The sequence below is a fragment of the Ctenopharyngodon idella genome, chromosome 2 (assembly GCF_019924925.1).
Source record: "Ctenopharyngodon idella isolate HZGC_01 chromosome 2, HZGC01, whole genome shotgun sequence".
Lineage (NCBI taxonomy): Eukaryota > Metazoa > Chordata > Actinopteri > Cypriniformes > Xenocyprididae > Ctenopharyngodon > Ctenopharyngodon idella.
In genome coordinates this window covers 29,956,748-29,975,292 of record NC_067221.1, presented here as the reverse complement: position 1 = coordinate 29,975,292, position 18,545 = coordinate 29,956,748, and positions in this window count along the sequence as shown.

The window sequence follows — 18,545 nt, the reverse complement described above, 5'->3', positions numbered from 1 at the left end:
CTTGAGATACGGGCAACTGTATCTCTGAGAGACAAAATTATGCCTGAAAAAAAGAGCACAAGGAGCCTGACAAGTCAAAGAATCTTTTGGCACAAGGTTCACTTTGAATTGCATGTATGACTGAGAGGTGAAGCTGGTGGTTATAGCAGTGGATGTAGGGAATATGCCTGCCCAACCTTTGTTGCAATAAAGTCTAACCACCTCCTCGCACCCCACTCATCACTGATGCTCCATCATAACACTGGCTCAGTATATTATCAGCACTGTATCCTGTTTCAGACAGGTGCTGTAATATTTCAGTGGTGATGTAATCTGCATCAAGCTGCTGGAGTTTTAACAAGCCAATGAGATGTTCCTCTGGCACACCATTACACACAAAGCGAATTACAACAGACAAATTTTCAGTGTTGCAACGATCCCTTCTGCCACTACTGTCTGAGAGGACAGTCTTTGGACAGGGTCATGGTGAATGAAATCATGAGAATCACGCCTTCTCCGTTGTCCAAAAAAACAAAACAAAAAAAACTCCGATCTCCTGGCTTCACACCACATGCAACGCTCCTGGAAGAGTGCACGACGGATGAGAGTCATCTCCGCTAGGTCTTCCTGCATGCCTTCGTAAGAATCTCATAAAGTAGCGTTACGATAACCTTCATTTAATTGGCATAAGTATCGATATGTAAAGCTTGGGACTGTTAATAAGCCTGACATGGCTGGCTTGTTTTGATTTTAACGTTGTTAGCGTTATTTCCACTGAATCGAACGTACTTTTTATTATTCCAAATACAACATGTATAACACTACTAACATTACCATTTTGCAAACGAATACAACTTTAGTTGAGCTCTACTAGGCTATACTATATTTTCATAACGTAATTAAACAGTTTGCTTTTACACACACTGGATGACCTATGCAATTTCATAGTGACAGGGTTTGGAATGAACACCTGTAAAATGCAGGTAAAAATCAACATGGAAGGGTAACTGTCATGAATATGGCTCCCACGGTTCATCCTCCAGACCGCCGGAGGGAGCCATCACCGGAATACTGATCCTCCACCATTCGGACTCCATTTCCCATAGGCCCTCATTCCTGGGACTGATTGCACACACACCTGCACTGCATCACACGGACACTATTTAAGACACGCATACACACCACATCTTTGTGAAGTCTTGATTTGCTACGGTGATCATCTCTGAGCGTTATTCTGTGGACTGTTATCTCGTTGTTACCTGGACTGTTTATTTCTTGTGAACCCCTGCCGCCTGCCCTGAACCTTGCCTGTACCCTGGACTGTGTTTGTTTGCCGCCTGTCTCGATCCTTGTCTGTGACCTGACTCTGATTCTCTGCTGCCAGCCTCGATCCTTGCCTGTCCCTGTTTACGGTACTGCTCTGCCCTTGCCTGTACTACTGCTGTGTTTTTAATAAAGCTGCAAATGGATCCACACACTGTTGTCCCATCATTACAGAAGACTTCGCCATCCAGCGATCCAGCAGCTCTGCTACGGATCTCCACTGAGCTATCAGCTCAGGCCAATCAGTTAGCGATGCATCACCACCAACTGAATCGCTTAACCTTGTTAACGGAGGAGCTGGTAAAGACACTACAAGGCCTACGGCTCAATCCCGCCGAGGCCGCCACATCGCCGCCTGCTGCACCTGCCACGCCAGTTTTCCCAAATCCTCCAGCCATGAACCTCCGTTGAGGGCAGCTCACTGAATTCATTTATTGAACTCTCCATTCATATTGACAACCTTCTTCGCTCACAACGTTTCACACAAGTCTCCAGCCCAACATGTCAAAACCCCGAGCCCATGCAACTGGGTTACACCCCACTCCAGCCGGAGGAGAGAGAGAGAAGACGACAAATGCACCTCTGTCTGTACTGCGGCCAGGCTGGTCATTTCAAAGTCAACTGCCCAGTTCGACCCACGCCCGCCAGTTCTAAAGCGGTGAATTCTCTCATTCAATCCGATTACTCAACCAACTGCCTCAAAATTCCCGTTCAAGTCACTGTCAACAATCAAAGTATTACCACTCAAGCTCTTCTGGACTCTGGCGCTGCCAGGAATTTCATGTCTGACACTTTCATTAAAGAATACAATATATCACTAACCGACTGCCATTCTCCGTTGACAGTGGAGGCGTTAGATGGAAAACCCATTGGAGGAGGAAAGGTGGCTCACATCACCGACGAACTCAAGTTACAAGTCGGAATTCTGCACCGCAAACTCATCCGTTTCTATGTCATTCACTCACCTAACAACCCCATAATCCTTGGTCTGCCGTGGCTTCAAACTCATAACCCACAGATTTCCTGGAAAGAGGGACAGATACTGCAATGGGATGCCTTCTGCCATAAGAACTGTTTACAGCAAGTCACTCCATTACCAATTCAAACTGTCGAGTTGCAAGAATCCAGTCCCGGGAAACTCGACATCCCCGCCGAATACGCCGATTTGGCTGTGGCATTCAGCAAACAGAAAGCAACTGAATTACCTCCTCACCGACCCGGGGACTGTGCCATCGATCTATTACCAGGTACCACACCGCCTAAAGGCAGAATTTTCCCTTTGTCACAGCCTGAGTCAGCCGCTATGAAAGCCTACATTGAAGAAGAATTAGCCAAGGGGTTCATCCGGCCATCCACATCACCAGCTTCGTCAGGATTCTTCTTTGTCAAAAAGAAGGATGGGGGCCTGAGACCCTGTATCGATTACCGAGGCCTGAACGATATCACCATCAAATTTCGTTATCCTCTGCCCTTAGTACCGGCCGCTCTTGAACAGTTACGACAGGCCGAATATTTCACTAAGCTCGATATCCGCTGTGCATATAATCTCATCCGTATCAGAGAAGAGGACGAGTGGAAAACTGCTTTCTCTACAACCACCGGCCACTACGAGACCTTTGTCATGCCGTTCGGGCTGTCCAATAGTCCGTCAGTATTTCAGTCTTACATCAACGACGTGTTCAGGGACCTGCTGAACCGCTGGGTCATTGTATACATCGATGACATTCTTATATACTCCAGGTCCTTGGAGGAGCACGTCCAGCATGTTCGAGCTGTCCTACAGAGACTCATTCAGCACCAGTTATACGCGAAAGCAGAAAAGTGCGAGTTTCATCGAACCTCCACATCCTTCCTGGGGTATGTTATCAGTAGAGAAGGGGTCGCCATGGATGACAGCAAGGTGAAAGCCGTACTCAATTGGCCTAAACCACGCACGCTCAAGGAGTTACAGAGGTTTCTGGCCTTTGCTAACTTTTACAGGCGGTTCATTCGCATTTTCAGCAGCATTGCAGCACCCCTGACCTCCATGACCAAACGTCAGACGTCTCACCTACACTGGTTCCCCGAGGCTGACGAGGCATTCAAGGGGTTAAAAGAACGATTCACTACAGCACCCATTCTCCGTCACCCTGATCCTGAATGGCCTTTCATTGTGGAGGTAGACGCCTCCAGCACAGGCATCGGAGCTATTCTATCTCAGCGCCAGGGCACTCCTGAGAAAATGTTTCCTTGCGCCTTCTATTCCAGAAAGCTATCGGCGGCAGAACGAAATTACGACGTGGGAGATCAAGAATTACTGGCAATGAAAGCGGCGCTGGAGGAATGGCGCCATTGGTTGGAGGGAGCGCAACATTCATTCACCGTACTCACCAATCATAAGAACCTAGAATACCTCCGCTCCGCCAAACGACTAAACCCTCGTCAGGCTCGATGGGCTATGTTCTTTACCCGCTTTCAATTCAAAGTGACTTACCGACCGGGTTCCAAGAATACCAAGGCTGATGCATTATCTCGACAAACGGAACGGGTAGAATGATCCAAGACAGAAGAGCACATTATCCCTGACACACTCCTCTTAGCACCAGTCCAGTGGGACGTGAGGTCAGAAATTACTCAGGCCAACGAACCGTCCGCTCCACCAGCTGCATGCCCGCCTGACCGTACTTTTGTACCAGCTCCCCTGAGAGATAAACTCTTACACCACGTCCACGACCTTCTCAGCTCAGGTCACCCAGGTATCACCGCCACTCATCACCTCCTGCAAAACCGGTTCTGGTGGGATTCCATGCTTCATGATGTGACTCAATTTATCCACAACTGCGCAGCCTGTCAAACATCTAAAACTCCTCATCAATCTCCTGCTGGCCTGCTCCAACCGTTACCCATCCCACAAAGCCCCTGGTCACACATAGCCATCGACTTTGTAACCGACCTACCCGTATCACATGGCAACACCACAATTCTCACTGTTATCGATCGTTTCTCTAAAGCTTGCCATCTCATTCCTTTGCCCAAACTTCCCACTGCATTCGAGACCGCTGAACTGCTCTGTAACTTTGTCTTCAGATTTTATGGGTTACCTGAGGACATTGTGTCAGATAGAGGTCCACAGTTTACCTCACGGGTCTGGTCTGCGTTTTTCAAGAACTTAAATGTTAACATCAGCCTCACATCTGGCTACCATCCAGAATCCAACGGACAGACAGAACGGATGAACCAGGAACTCACACGCTTTCTCCGCACCTACTGTCAGAAAGGTCAGTCGGAATGGAGTCGTTATTTGATGTGGGCTGAATACGCCCAGAATTCCCTGAGAAAACCGGCCACAGGAATCACACCCTTCCAGTGCGTCCTAGGCTATCAACCTCCACTGTTCCCGTGGTCAGGTGAACCTTCCGAGCTACCTTCAGTCAATGAATGGATGCGCAGGAGCGAGGAGCCTTGGGATATGGCCCATCACCATCTACAACGCGCTATCAGAAGACAAGAGGTACAGGCCAACAGACACCGCCGACCGAATCCCCAGTACACCGTTGGGCAGTGGGTCTGGCTCTCTACCAGGGATCTTCGTCTAAGACTTCCTTGCAAGAAACTCAGTTCCAGGTTTGTAGGGCCTTTTCAAATTGTCAAACAAATTACTCCTGTCTCATTTCGTTTAAATCTGCCTGCTAACTATCGTGTTTCTCCCACATTCCATGTTTCGTTGCTGAAACCCTCCGGGGGTCCGAGGGGGGAACCGGAGGGAGCCGAGGGCCGTCATCCCCCACCACTGACGATTGAGGGCGAGGAGGCTTATCAAGTCCGAGAGCTGCTCGATTCCAGGCGTCGGGGTCGGAGACTACAATATCTGGTCGACTGGGAGGGGTACGGACCAGAGGAGCGATCCTGGGTCGATGCGGATGATATCCTGGACCCTGCACTCGTGGAGGAATTCCATCGGACGCACCCGGAGAGACCGGCCCCTCGACCACGTGGTAGACCCCGGCGTCCGCCTCCTCGTGTCAGGAGCCGCTCGCAGGGTGGGGGCTCTGTCATGAATATAGCTCCCACGGTTCATCCTCCGGACCGCCGGAGGGAGCCATCACCGGAATACTGATCCTCCACCATTCGGACTCCATTTCCCATAGGCCCTCATTCCTGGGACTGATTGCACACACACCTGCACTGCATCACGCGGACACTATTTAAGACATGCATACACACCACATCTTCGCGAAGTCTTTAGATCATCTCTGAGCGTTATTCTGTGGACTGTTATCTCGTCGTTACCTGGACTGTTTATTTCTTGTGAACCCCTGCCGCCTGCCCTGAACCTTGCCTGTACCCTGGACTGTGTTTGTTTGCCGCCTGTCTCGATCCTTGCCTGTGACCTGACTCTGATTCTCTGCTGCCAGCCTCGATCCTTGCCTGTCCCTGTTTACGGTACTGCTCTGCCCTTGTCTGTACTACTGCTGTGTTTAATAAAGCTGCAAATGGATCCACACACTGTTGTCCCATCATTACAGTAACGATGTCAAATCACAAGGCAGTTTGGCAGGTTATGTTTCAAAAATTATGTTCACTCGATTTGCTAGTAAAGTTTATGTAATCTGCGCAGACTCATAAGTCAATGTGAATATTAAATATAGCCGAATTGAGCAGCACCAAAGTCCCTTTAAGACAAGTCATTTCACTCGGCGGCCATCTTTGAAAAGCGTCTCGGGCATGCAAGTGCAACTCCTATCTCTTTGAATGGGGAAACATAAAATTCTCCAAAGCTGTTTGCCAAGCTTTCGATTAGATGGGATGTTTCGCATCTTTCTCACCTTTTTTTTTTTTTTTTTTTTACCCCTGATGTGTTTGCATCCCTGTTAATCTAATGGCGATTGTTTTCTATCTGTTGGGGGCCAAGCAAACATGCTACGGTATCCCCTGACACCTATTGGCAGCAAAACTCTGTTCATGCGGTCAAGGCTTGTAAATGAGCCTGGCTACACGTGTGTTTTTGAAGACCGCGGTTACGTTCAAATGCTGCTTTCCAGTTTTGAAAACCTGTCGAAACGAAAGCGTCCTTTTCGGAGAAAGCAACACCAAACACTTGACACAGAAAACAAAAGCATGCATCACGCTCTACGGAATATTCAAGAGAAGCATCTCTCCCTCCCTCCAAAAAGAGTTCGGGGATATAATTTCAGAACAGGCCGGTGAGGCCGGCCCCCCCTGGCCCCCCTGGCCCCCCCTGGACCCCCTGGCCCCTGCCGTGGATCCGGGCCTGGTGCAGGCTCTTTTTGTCACGTACTAGCATTTCATAACTTAGCTATAGCTACGCGTTATACTACATCCTGCATCTTGTTGCTTAACAGTTCCCTTAAAGGTGCTGTAAGTAGAATTTTTTGGACATTGTTGATATTTGAAATCAACCCAAACAAACCCACACCTCTTTTCAGAGCTCTGCCTCCAAAACTCACACTCCAATCCTAACCACCCTGCTCCAAGTCAGTGTTAGTCGCCAGCAGCACAGCAGCTCCAGACAATCAAAACCCAGTGTTACTCACATGAGCGGGATCAAAGCAGCCTTCGTCTGTTTTCAGGCCTTCCCACTTAGCTCTCTCCAGCACTGGAAAGTTTTTCTAATATAAACGCGGGTCCTAAAGCGTTTTGCACAGGCATAAACCTTCATTCCAGTGATATTCTTTTGAGCTCTTTTGTATTGTGTCCCATTTCTCATTCTGCAGTTTTTTTTTGTTTTTTTTTTCAAATCTCCCGCTTGCTTGTTCTCTCTCCTCAACCGTCATACGCCCCCTAATGCTGATTGGTTAGATGTTTGTTGTTGGTATCGGCCCAACTAACTTCCAAACAGTGTATTTGAAATACTACTGAGTCCCCCTTTAAACAATTCTGAACATTTCATAAACAAATATTTACTTAAAAATCATTATCAATAATAAAATTCCATTACAGTATGTTTCATAAAAAAAGCACAAACAAAAAGCAAACAAAAAAGAAAACAAAAAGGTTTTGTTTTGAACCGAAAGCTGAGAAAATTGTATTTTTGTCAAAGACTACATCCAGATTGGATTCAGATTCAGAACAATGATTAAAACAGATTAAGTAAATTGAGCTCATCAACACCCCCCAAAGCTTGCACAGTCCTATACCTCTTTGTGGGCTGTTGTGGCAAAAAATCAACACCGACTCTACTGCATAAGAGAAAAACACATCCAATTGTCTTTCAAAAGTTTTATTTCTTGCAAGAAAGGTCAGACAGTCATACACAGAAACACAGGTAGCTGCAGAGTGTAAGACAAAGAATGAAAGCTTCCCTTCACTTTTATATCTCTGACCTCCAAGGCTGAAGCCTCTGTCCTTTTACCATATTAGGAACATTTTTACCACTTCAGTGTTTTTCCACTTGTCACCCAAAGAATGCATACTTAAACACTTCTGAGAATAACAAAATCATTTAACTATAAGCATATAAGTAAAATCATATGGAAATTATACAGAAACTCAAAATTTCCCCCACAGGGTCTATATGCTGTTTAATGTTTTATGACTGTGTTATTTTACATGAGCATAAACAATGATTTTATCGCTTGTTTCTGCCTGTGTTTTGATCCGGAGATCAAAGCCACTTGAAGGCAAGCCTGCAACCTTAGCTGAAAAAAGCGTAATGCTAGTTAAAGCTGCGGTACGCAGAGAAGGAGACCATCCAGAGGATTTATCTATTTTTAGAGTCTACACCGAAAAAATGCTGTTTTATAAGAGACGTCATGGACAATTGCACGACAGGTATGATTCAGTTTACGGCACTTTTAATTAATTTATCCACAGACAGTGACTGTCGCGCAACTCTGAATGAAATTCAATGACGTCAATGTTGTAACGTGATTGGTTATCAAGGCACGCGTGATCCAAGTTAACCGTTACGCTTTCTTCAATGTTAAGACCCACAGACCATCTCATCTCCCAATAATAAGACAATCTCTGCAGAGATTCTGTATTCTTTCAGAAGATGCGTTAATAGCCCCTATCATATAACAGTGAAAAACAGAAAATTCCGTCAATGGCGGGAAAATGTGTTGTCATAAATGACTGGAAAATTCCGTCAATGGTGAGGAAGTTAATAGAACACTTTAAAAACACATCAGATCTAAATGGGGAAAAATATCATGCTGGATATCTATACTGATATGGATTGGGTAATGTGTTAGGAACAAAAGGATGCCACATCGTTTGATGGAAATGAAAATTATCAACCTACAGAGGACTGAATTCAAAGACACCCCAAAAATCAAAGTGAAAAAAAAAAAAATGCAGCAGGCTAGTCCATTTTGCTGAAATGGACTAGGCAAGCCCCCACGTGCTTGGATGCATGCCTGACAACATCGGTGCATGCTCCTAATGAGATGACAGATGGTGTCCTGGGGTATTTCCTCACAGATCTGGACCAGGGCATCACTGAGCTCCTGGACAGTCTGAGGCGCAACCTGGTGGTGTCGGATGGACCGAAACATAATGTCCCAGATCTGTTCTATTGGATTAAGGTCAGGTGAGCATGGGGGCCATTCAATGGTATCAATTCTTTCATCCTCCAGGAACTGCCTGCATACTCTCACCACATGAGGCCGGGCATTGTTGTGCACCAGCAGGAACCCAGAACCCACTGCACCAGCGTAGGGTCTGACAATGGGTCCAAGGATTTCATCCCATTACCTAATGACAGTCAGGGTGCCATTGTCTAACCTGTAGAGGTCTGTGCGTCCCTCCATGGATATGCCTCCCCAGACCATCACTGACCAACCACCAAACCAGTCATGCTGAACGATGTTACAGGCAGCATAACGTTCTCCACGGCTTCTCCAGACCCTTTCACGTCTGTCACATGTGCTCAGGGTGAACCTGCTCTCATCTGTGAAAAGCACAGGGCACCAGTGGTGGTCCTGCCAATTCTGGTATTCAATGGCAAATGTCAATCGAGCTCCACGGTGCCAGGCAGTGAGCACAGGGCCCACTAGAGGACGTCGGGCCCTCAGACCACCCTCATGAAGTCTGTTTCTGATTGTTTGGTCAGAGACATTCACACCAGTGGCCTGCTGGAGGTCATTTTGTAGGGCTCTGGCAGTGCTCATCCTGTTCCTCCTTACACAAAGGAGCAGATACCGGTCATGCTGATGGGTTAAGGACCTTCTACGGCCCTGTCCAGCTCTCCTAGAGTAACTGCCTGTCTCCTGGAATCTCCTCCATGCTCTTGAGACTGTGCTGGGAGACACAGCAAACCTTCTGGCAATGGTACATATTGATGTGCCATCCTGGAGGAGTTGGACTGCCGGTGCAACCTCTGTAGGGTCCAGGTATCACCTCATGCTACCAGTAGTGACACTGACCCTAGCCAAATGGTAACTAAACTCAAAACTAGTGAAAAACAGTCAGAAAAAATTAGTAGGGAAAAAAATGTCAGTGGCCTCCACCTGTAAAACCATTTTTTTGGGGGTCGTCTCATTGTTGCCCATCTAATGCACCTGTTGTTACACACCAAAGCAGCTGAAACTGATTAACAATCCCCTCTGCTACTTAACTGACCAGATTAATATCCCAGGAGTTTAACTGACTTTTAATTTTTTTTAGAGCAGTTTATGACTATTTGTTAATAATAGATTTGAGGACATATTTCAGATTTGTGGAGTAAAAATGATAGACCCTAGGGGTAAGATGGCCCCCTCAAAAAAAAAAAAAAAAGGAAGGCCCTTAGTGGCATGTTACATCAACGAGACCAGACAATTGTGAGGTGGAAGGTCACTGCTTATATAGGGAGTGCTGATGAGTGATAACAAGGGTAAATGCTGGCAGGTGCGGGTGAGCTCTGGGGTGAGAGTGGCCTCCTGGCTGACCTCTGAGGCTAGAGTGGCTTCCTGGCTGAGCTCTGGGGCTGAAGCGGGCTCTGGACTGAGCTCTGGGGCTGAAGCGGGCTCATGGGCTGGAGAGGACTCTGAAGCGGGCTCATGGGCTGGAGAGGATTCTGGAGTGGGCTCATGGGTAAGCTCGGGGACGAGAGCGGACATATGACTCTCTCAGGTCAAGGGCCGGAGCCTTCACTGGACTCTGGTCAGGGGCTGACTCAAGGGCAGGAATGGCCTCAGGAATTTCTCTCACGAAAACAAACTGATGAAGATGACTTATTGGAAGTGACTGGGAGATTTCGCTCCCTGAAACGGATTCGTGGATTTCACTCTCTGGAGCTGATTCGGGAATTTCACACTCTGAAATGGGCTCAGACATTTCAGAAACAGGAACAGATTCAGGAAATTCTCTCACATGAACAGACTCAGGACGAAGGACAATGAAGGTCAGGAGCCTCAGTCATGAGATGAACAGGTAAGGAGCCAGATAAGTGGAGAGGTATACATCAATGAGACCAGACAACTGTGGAAAGGTGGAAAGTGACTGCTTAAGCCAAGTTTACGCTACAGGACTTTAAATGTCGGCAGATAGCTGTGCTGTTCAGACTACGTGACTGTGGAGTATTTAAGTCGTTTTGGTGTTCACACTATGTGACACTACATAAATGATCCGCAACAGGGGGTTACACACTACACGAGTTGACGACAACTGTCACCCAACGACTTTATTTGAAAATGGACATTGAGAAGAAATTAGATTAAATTTTTAATTAAATTTAATTAAAATTAAATGAACCCTTTCACAACAAAGTTTAAAATATTCTGGCTGACCTGCCAGAGTTAAGGCAACCGTTATTTAAGAAAGTTTTCCTTTATTGTTTCCATGACGACGCATCATGATTGTCACGTGACACACCGCGGCCACACTGTATGACAGATGTATTGCTTTTCTCACCATGTCATCAACTGTCTGATATTCTGATTCTCAAATATGTGCAAGTGAGTGTTTTGTCATTTAAAAACCTATGTAATGACCTTGATCTTAATATATAACGAGAGATGGGCGCCGCCTAGAGAGTCCTGACACATGAATTCATCCATTTGTCCCGAAATACATGTGGCCGGTGAACTGGGAGAACAATAGAGTGAGTGAGCTTTATAGTTGCTTACACAGTGTGTTTCTGATATGAAGAAACGTCGGCAAATTATATTTGAATGGATTGTTATTGCTGCTTCCATAGACATCAGTGTATTTCATTGGCTGTTGCATCGCGACACGTGACACCACAGGATATCGAGTCGGCCGACAGCTCCAGATATTTAGCATGCTAGATATTTGTCTGGTGTCAGTGAGGTGTCGGCAACGCGTCAGCGAGCCTCTTTGATGTGTCATTGAGTAGTTCACACATAAAGATTGGCGAGCGCCGATCACTCGCTGATTTCCCCCCGATCACAGCCCGACCTGTCGGCGAGCTTGTTAACTTGCAAATCAGGCTTAAATTGGGCTAAAAATACTGTAGTGTAAACTTGGCATTATATAGGGAGTGCTAATGAGTGATAACGAGGGTAAATGCTGGCAGGTGTGGGTGATGGTTAAGTGTGTTCAGGTGATGAGCAGAGAGGATCTTGGAAATTTTAGTGCTGAGGGTGATTGAGTTGGTCAAAAGACAATAGCATGGCATGGCACAAAGCACTGGTGTAGACTAGTGTAGACACGGTGTAATGGGCTTCAGTGTGTTTAAATTTGAATTTTGACAGTTGGAGTTTGACGGAATGTTCAGATCAGCCAAGACTGTTCAATGAAAGTCAATGGGATTTTTCCAAGTTTTGATCGTCATTTTTAGGAAAACTGTAAGTCTGATCATTTAGAAAAGATATAGCACACTAAGTCAGAACAGTCTGAAGGTTTGAGCCAAGTTTGGAGTATGTAGAGTTAAAGCTCTAGGAGGAGATATAGTTGGAAATTTTAGTCTCAGAAGAATAATAATATTAAGTTTAAATAGCGTTTCAGTAAGTTGGCTTTCTCAAGCCAACTTAATAATAAGTATTTAGAAAAATAATAGTGATGCTTTGCCAGAGGCTAGGGAGTTGCTAGGCAGTTGCTATTTGGTTGCTAGGGAGTTGCTAGGCGGTTGTGGGTGGTTGCTAGGGTGTTCTGGGTGGTTGTTATAGTGTGGCTAGGCAGTTGCTATGATATCCTGGGAGGTTGCTAGGGTGTTGCTAAGTGGTTGCTATGGTAACTTGGGTGGTTGCTAGGGTGTTGCTAGGCAGTTTCTAAGGTACTTGGGGTTGTTGCTAAGGTGTTGCTAGATGATTGTTAGTGTGTTCTGGGTGGTTGCTAGGCGGTTGCTATGGTAACCTGGGTGGTTGCTAGGGTGTTGCTAGGCAGTTGCTAAGGTACTTGGGGGGTTGCTAAGGTGTTGCTAGGCGGATGCTAGGGTGTTCTGGGCGGTTGCTATGGTAACCTGGGTGGTTGCTGTGTTGTTGCTAGGCAGTTGCTAAGGTACTTGGGGTGGTTGCTAAGGTGTTTCTAGGCGGTTGTTAGGGTGTTCTGGGCGGTTGCTATGGTAACCTGGTTGGTTGCTAGGGTGATGCTAGGCTGTTGCTAAGGTACTTGGGGTGGTTGCTAAGGTGTTGCTAGGTGGTTGCTAGGGTGTTCTGGGTGGTTGCTAGGCAGTTGCTATGGTGTTGCTATGTGGTTGCTAAGTTGTTCTGTGTGGTTGCTAGAGACTTTCTAGGCGGTTGCTAGGGTGTTTTGGGTGGTTGCTAGGTGGTTGCTAGGGTGTTGCTAAGGTATTCTGTGTGGTTGCTAGGGACTTTCTAGGTGGTTGTTAGGGTGTTTAGGTGGTTGCTAGGCAGTTGCTAAGGTATTCTGGGTGGTTGCTAGGGCATTGCTAGGCGGTTGCTAGGGTGTTCTGGGTGGTTGCTAGGCAATTTCTAGGGTGTTCTGGGTGGTTGCTATGGTGTTGCTAGGCGATTAGTAGTTGTCACAGATGGTTACTATGGGGTTTTTATAGAGTTCTTATAATGTTCTTAGCCTGATTTAACACATAGCTAATCACTATTAGCATGTAGTTAATGACTGCTAGCATGTGTAGCACGTTGGAAGTCCTGTTTGCTAGCATGAGTCAAAAGAGCCAACCGCCATGTCTGTACGATGTTCGGATGCAGAGATATCCACAAGTTTCCTATGCCCCATGAGGCCTTGTGTCAAAAGTAGGAGAGTGTTTTCCGGTTCGAAGTAAACAAGCTGGATATGACACTCATTCATTTAACAGTTGACAGCCATTCAAGATTTAGTGATCCAATTCCAAACTTGCGAACGTCTGGCCTTTACTTAAAGACTTAAGATTCCTGCATCAATATTTGAACAATGTTTTACAATAAAAATCAATCATGCTGAATCTAACTGATATTTATATTCACATAAAAAGACAACACATACCTATTTAGTTGCACCTGCTTCCATTTATTTACGATCACACAAATGCACAAAACAGCTCATTAAGGCTTTTAACCCTTTCGCAGGTAAGTTTAAAATATTCTGGCTGACCCCCCAGCGTGAGTTTTTTTTTTAGAATGTATCACTTTATTGTTTCCATGGTGACGCGTCATCGCTTGTCACATAACACACCACAGCGCTGTATGACTGATGATCTGCTTTTATTTAATTTTTCCCTTTTTATTAAAAATATTCACAAATTTGTTAGCTATAGCATGAAATATCTGATATTCCAAATGTCAAATATGTGCAAGTGGATGTGTTTTGCTGTTTAAACACTTTTATAACGATTGCGTTAGTTGAGCCATATGCGCGATGGGCGCCGCCATGACGCCTTGTGCACGCCACTGCATGAAAGTAAGTGAGCCGGTGAGCTGGGGAAGAATAGAGTAAACTTTAAAGTTACTTTCACAATGTGTATCTGATATGAATAAAACATGTCGTCTAATTATAATAGAAAGGGTTATTTCCGCTTCTATAGACATCATCGTGTATTACAGGTGTTTTCAAACTGTGGGTCGGGACCCACTTGTGGGTTGCACTGTAAGAAAAGGTGGGTCGCACAAAGTCACTTGGCTGCAGCTAAATTTATGTTACTGTGAATCAAAACTAGTACGATAATGAGCAAACGACTCTTTAGAGAAGATTCTGTTTTTCAAAGGAATCGTTTAAATTAAAACACATGAGCTGCGAGTCATTTTGAGCTGCGAGTCATTTCTCCGGGTCGCATTTGATGTCTGCATACATCATCGGGACAGTCTCATTTAAGAAAAGTAACTGTTCAATTACAAAGTAAAAAAGAAATGACAGTATTTTACATCTCACATGGTATAACAGTCAATTTTATTACGTTTACTTTTCTTAAATAAAACATCCTTGATGACATATGTAGGCTACAAGTGCGAACTCGCAGCCACACACACACACACACACACACACACACACACACACACACAAGAATCAGAGTCTGAATCAACATAGCATTCATTGAATGACTCACTGAATAAGTCGTCTGATTCATTTGTGTTGAACTGTCATGTGTCTGCGTCAGTAACGTACACAGCATTCAGTGACCGCGGCCGTATATTTCATTCTTATGACAAGGAAAATAAAAACTGCTCTGTAAATGAGGATGCGTTTCCCCCAAAGGGTTGTGACACTGTCACATAAGACATGTGTTTTAACCGCTCAATATATATATATAGCATGATAGTTTTATGTATATTTGAGTTGTAATTGGTTTATATGTTGTCTTAGCCATTTTATTCCTCTTACTTATTTTAATGTGTGTATGTCTTTAAATGTGTATGGGTCTGCCTGTCATGTGACTGATCACATGACAGGAACCAGGAAGTAAGCCAGCATAAAGGAGGCAGCATGGCAAACAATCAATCTCTCATTACAAACATACTAGCTGGACTGTGGAGTTACATTTTATGGACTTACCTTTCCAGCAAATCACATCACTCTTCATTGGATTATCACTTCTGTGGACTTTGTATATACACCGGTGGACACTTTCACATTGGGACTTTAGGCACGCTACTAGGACTCTTAAGGACTGTTTTAGGGTATGGTGCAAATGGACTCCATGCTTTTAAACAGCCTAAGTTTTTCTAGTTTTATTGTGTTGTTTTAAGTTCCATGTGAATATTGTAAATACACCTTATTTATTCATTTCTGTTGTCTGTCTCATCTTTTTAAACACTCATAACATCTCACACAGTATAATCTGACCCCAATTTTAATCAATGTAAAATCGACCGATAGGGCCGATCGTTACAAGGTTACGTCCAAAGGCTTACACATTTAGAAATATATTGATAAAATATTGTACGTTTACGTCACTTTTCCTAGCATTTCTATTAATTTTCCTCTAAATTATGCATGATTGCCTGTTTACAATACAAGTACAGTTTTTAGAGATGCACAACAAAGTAATCATCCATTTTGTATTACCAATCATGCAGAATTCTGTCATTTTTATCCTTTTGTTGTTCAGTATCCAGTTTAGGTATATCTTTGAGCAAAAAGTCCATAACTTGAGACATCACACTTTTGTGCTCCAAACAAGTCCTTATAAAAATCCATTGCAAGCATCCTCATTTCTTTTGGATCAGATGTCAAAGTTCCATTATTACGTTTCAGATGTAACATCTGTTTTCTTTCCATTTCTTTTCTTTCTAAATTAAAAAAGAAAGAACTAGGAGCATCCATATCTTTCAATAAAGAAAAACGAGCTCTAATTAAAGCTCCTTTTGCATTTTCCTAAAGCTTTTTTTCTTTTCTCCAACATTCTTACATCTGTTAAATTATTATTAACTGCATTTATTTCAAGCTGTTCAATATCTCTCTCAAGTTCTCTGATTGTCTTTTTAATCAAACTGTTAGTGTGGGCAGTATAATTTTGACAAATTCTTATTTGGGTTTTTCCCACTTCCCACCATTGTAAAATATTATCATAATCATTTTTCCTTTCTTTCCAATTACTCCACAATAATACAAATTTCTCACAGAATGTTACATCATGCAATAATTTAACATTAAAATGCCAATAGAAACTGAAACTTTATTTTTTTAAAACTTATTTCAAACGAACACAAATGATGATCCATAACACCTTTAGGAGAAATAACTGATTTTTGCACTCTATTATTCTTACTTCTAATATAAAACCTATCTAGCCTTGCTGAACTAAAACAATCACTAGAAGCTTTTACCCATGTGTACTGTCTTACCAGTGGATGATGTTCAAAAAGAACAGCAATACCCCCTTAAATTAGAGCCATGACTAAAGAAAATGTTTCCCTCCCACCACATTCTCCAGTCTATCTCATCTATCATGTCACTATGGGTTTCTTGTAAGAAAGCAATATTAATATTTTTGGTCTGTATATTTAGATAGAACTGCCCTTTTGTTTTTTTTCCCTCCCTCCATTTATGTTAATGTATCCTATTTTTAAGCTCTCTCTATGTAAAGAGGGAAAAGAAAGAAAAAAAATAGGAGGACAGAAAAGAAAAACAATTTAAGATGGAAAAGAAGATTCACCCTTTGTGACATTAAACAGGCTTAGTTAGTCTAGTCAGACATTTTCCTCTCCTTAATTTTGTTACAGTTTTCTTTAGTCTAAACCTTTTCCTTCTGCTTCAAAACCTACCGATTTCTGTATTTTCATTACTGAAATTAAGATTAACATCTGGAAAAAAACTCTCTAACTTCAAACTTTCTGCCAAAAGTTTCATCCAGAAAATCATTGATTTCTTTTACAGTATACAGCTATTCATCCCCACACTGAGAAGGGATATCCAACATTTCAGACATGTTATCATCATCATCACCTTCCTCTATTCCATGACCACTTCCCTCTTCCTCTGTGTGTGAAACAAAAGAGTGATCTTCACTTTTATCACCTATACTATCTGTTTCAAGAGTACACGTGACTTTAAGTCTTTCAACTTCAACACTTCTCCCACAATTTTCCTTAACTACTTCACTCACTGTAGGCCTACTTTCTTCACTCCCCTGTACAGCCTCACCACTTGCATCTTCACTTTTTTCCGCATCAAGTTGATCTTTCCCTGCTTCAGTTCTCTGCACTTCAAGTGTTGGTAAAACAACTTCAGTTCCATTTGTGTTTTCATGTCTTTCAATTTGGTTTTTGTGTGGACAAGCATTTTTCTTATGTCCAATATCGCCACACTCAAAACATTTTAGACTACCTGTATTCGCATAAATCATATAGGATTTCCCTTCATGCTGAATGCGAAAAGAGATATCCAAAGATGGAGAATCCAAAAACATAAACACTTGGTGTCTAAATGAGAGCACCTGCTTTAAAGCTTGATTTTTACAACCTAGTGGAATCATTTTTATTCCGCTAGCAAGTTTTCCAAACCGGAGTAATTCCCATTCAATTTCACAGTTAGGTATGAATGGTGGCACATTAGAAATAGTAACTTTGGTTGAAAGCGAAACCAGCGGTGAAATAACACAGAAAACACCACTTACCCACACTCCGCTCTCAATCAACCGACCAAACAAACTTTGCTCCTTCAAGAAGATCACAACGGCCTTGTTCATTCGTGAGGCAGAAACTGTTTTCAAATCCAATTTGTTCACCCACCGCAACAAGTACATCTTCCACAGATGCATCAGCAACAGGCACTCACCTGACTCCATGACAGAGTGAAAGAGAGGAGTCCCACGTGGCCAGACGAAAAAAAAAAAAACAGCAACAAACAAACCAAAAAAACTAAAACAACTTCCCAAAAAGAGAGGAAAATCAGTTGCTCTTCTCACCTGTGAAACGCTCACGCATCCCACACTCCCGACATGCAACACACATTTGAGAGAGAGAAAAAAAGAAAAGAAAGAAAGAAAGAAAACATACGATCTGCTTGTTACAATACAGAAGGGTCGGAGACGGAAGGTAACAGATAATGGATGTTTATTGACACACAGCAGAGATAACAGTGCAGCAGGTGAGTAAATGGATGATGTTGAAGTGAATGATAAGTGATAGTTAAGTGATACTGTCCTTTGTGGTTTGTAGAGATGACAGTCCTGGATGACGATGGTGAGACAAGACGCTGGAGACTGAAGACACTCACACACAGACATGGAACACAGGAGGAGACTTTGGAAACGCTGGAGACAGGTAAGTATAACAACAGGAGTCCTTGAGGTAAGCATGGAGGTAAGTCCTAATGTGAACGAGACCGGACAGTGACTGAATGCGTGTGAGTGTCTTTTGTACTGGTGGTGATTGCCGTGCTGATGAGGCACAGGTGCGTGTGATCAGTACTCTGGTGAAGGAATGCGCTGTGATTGGACGGTGTTGGAGCCTGGCGTGTCTGTGACA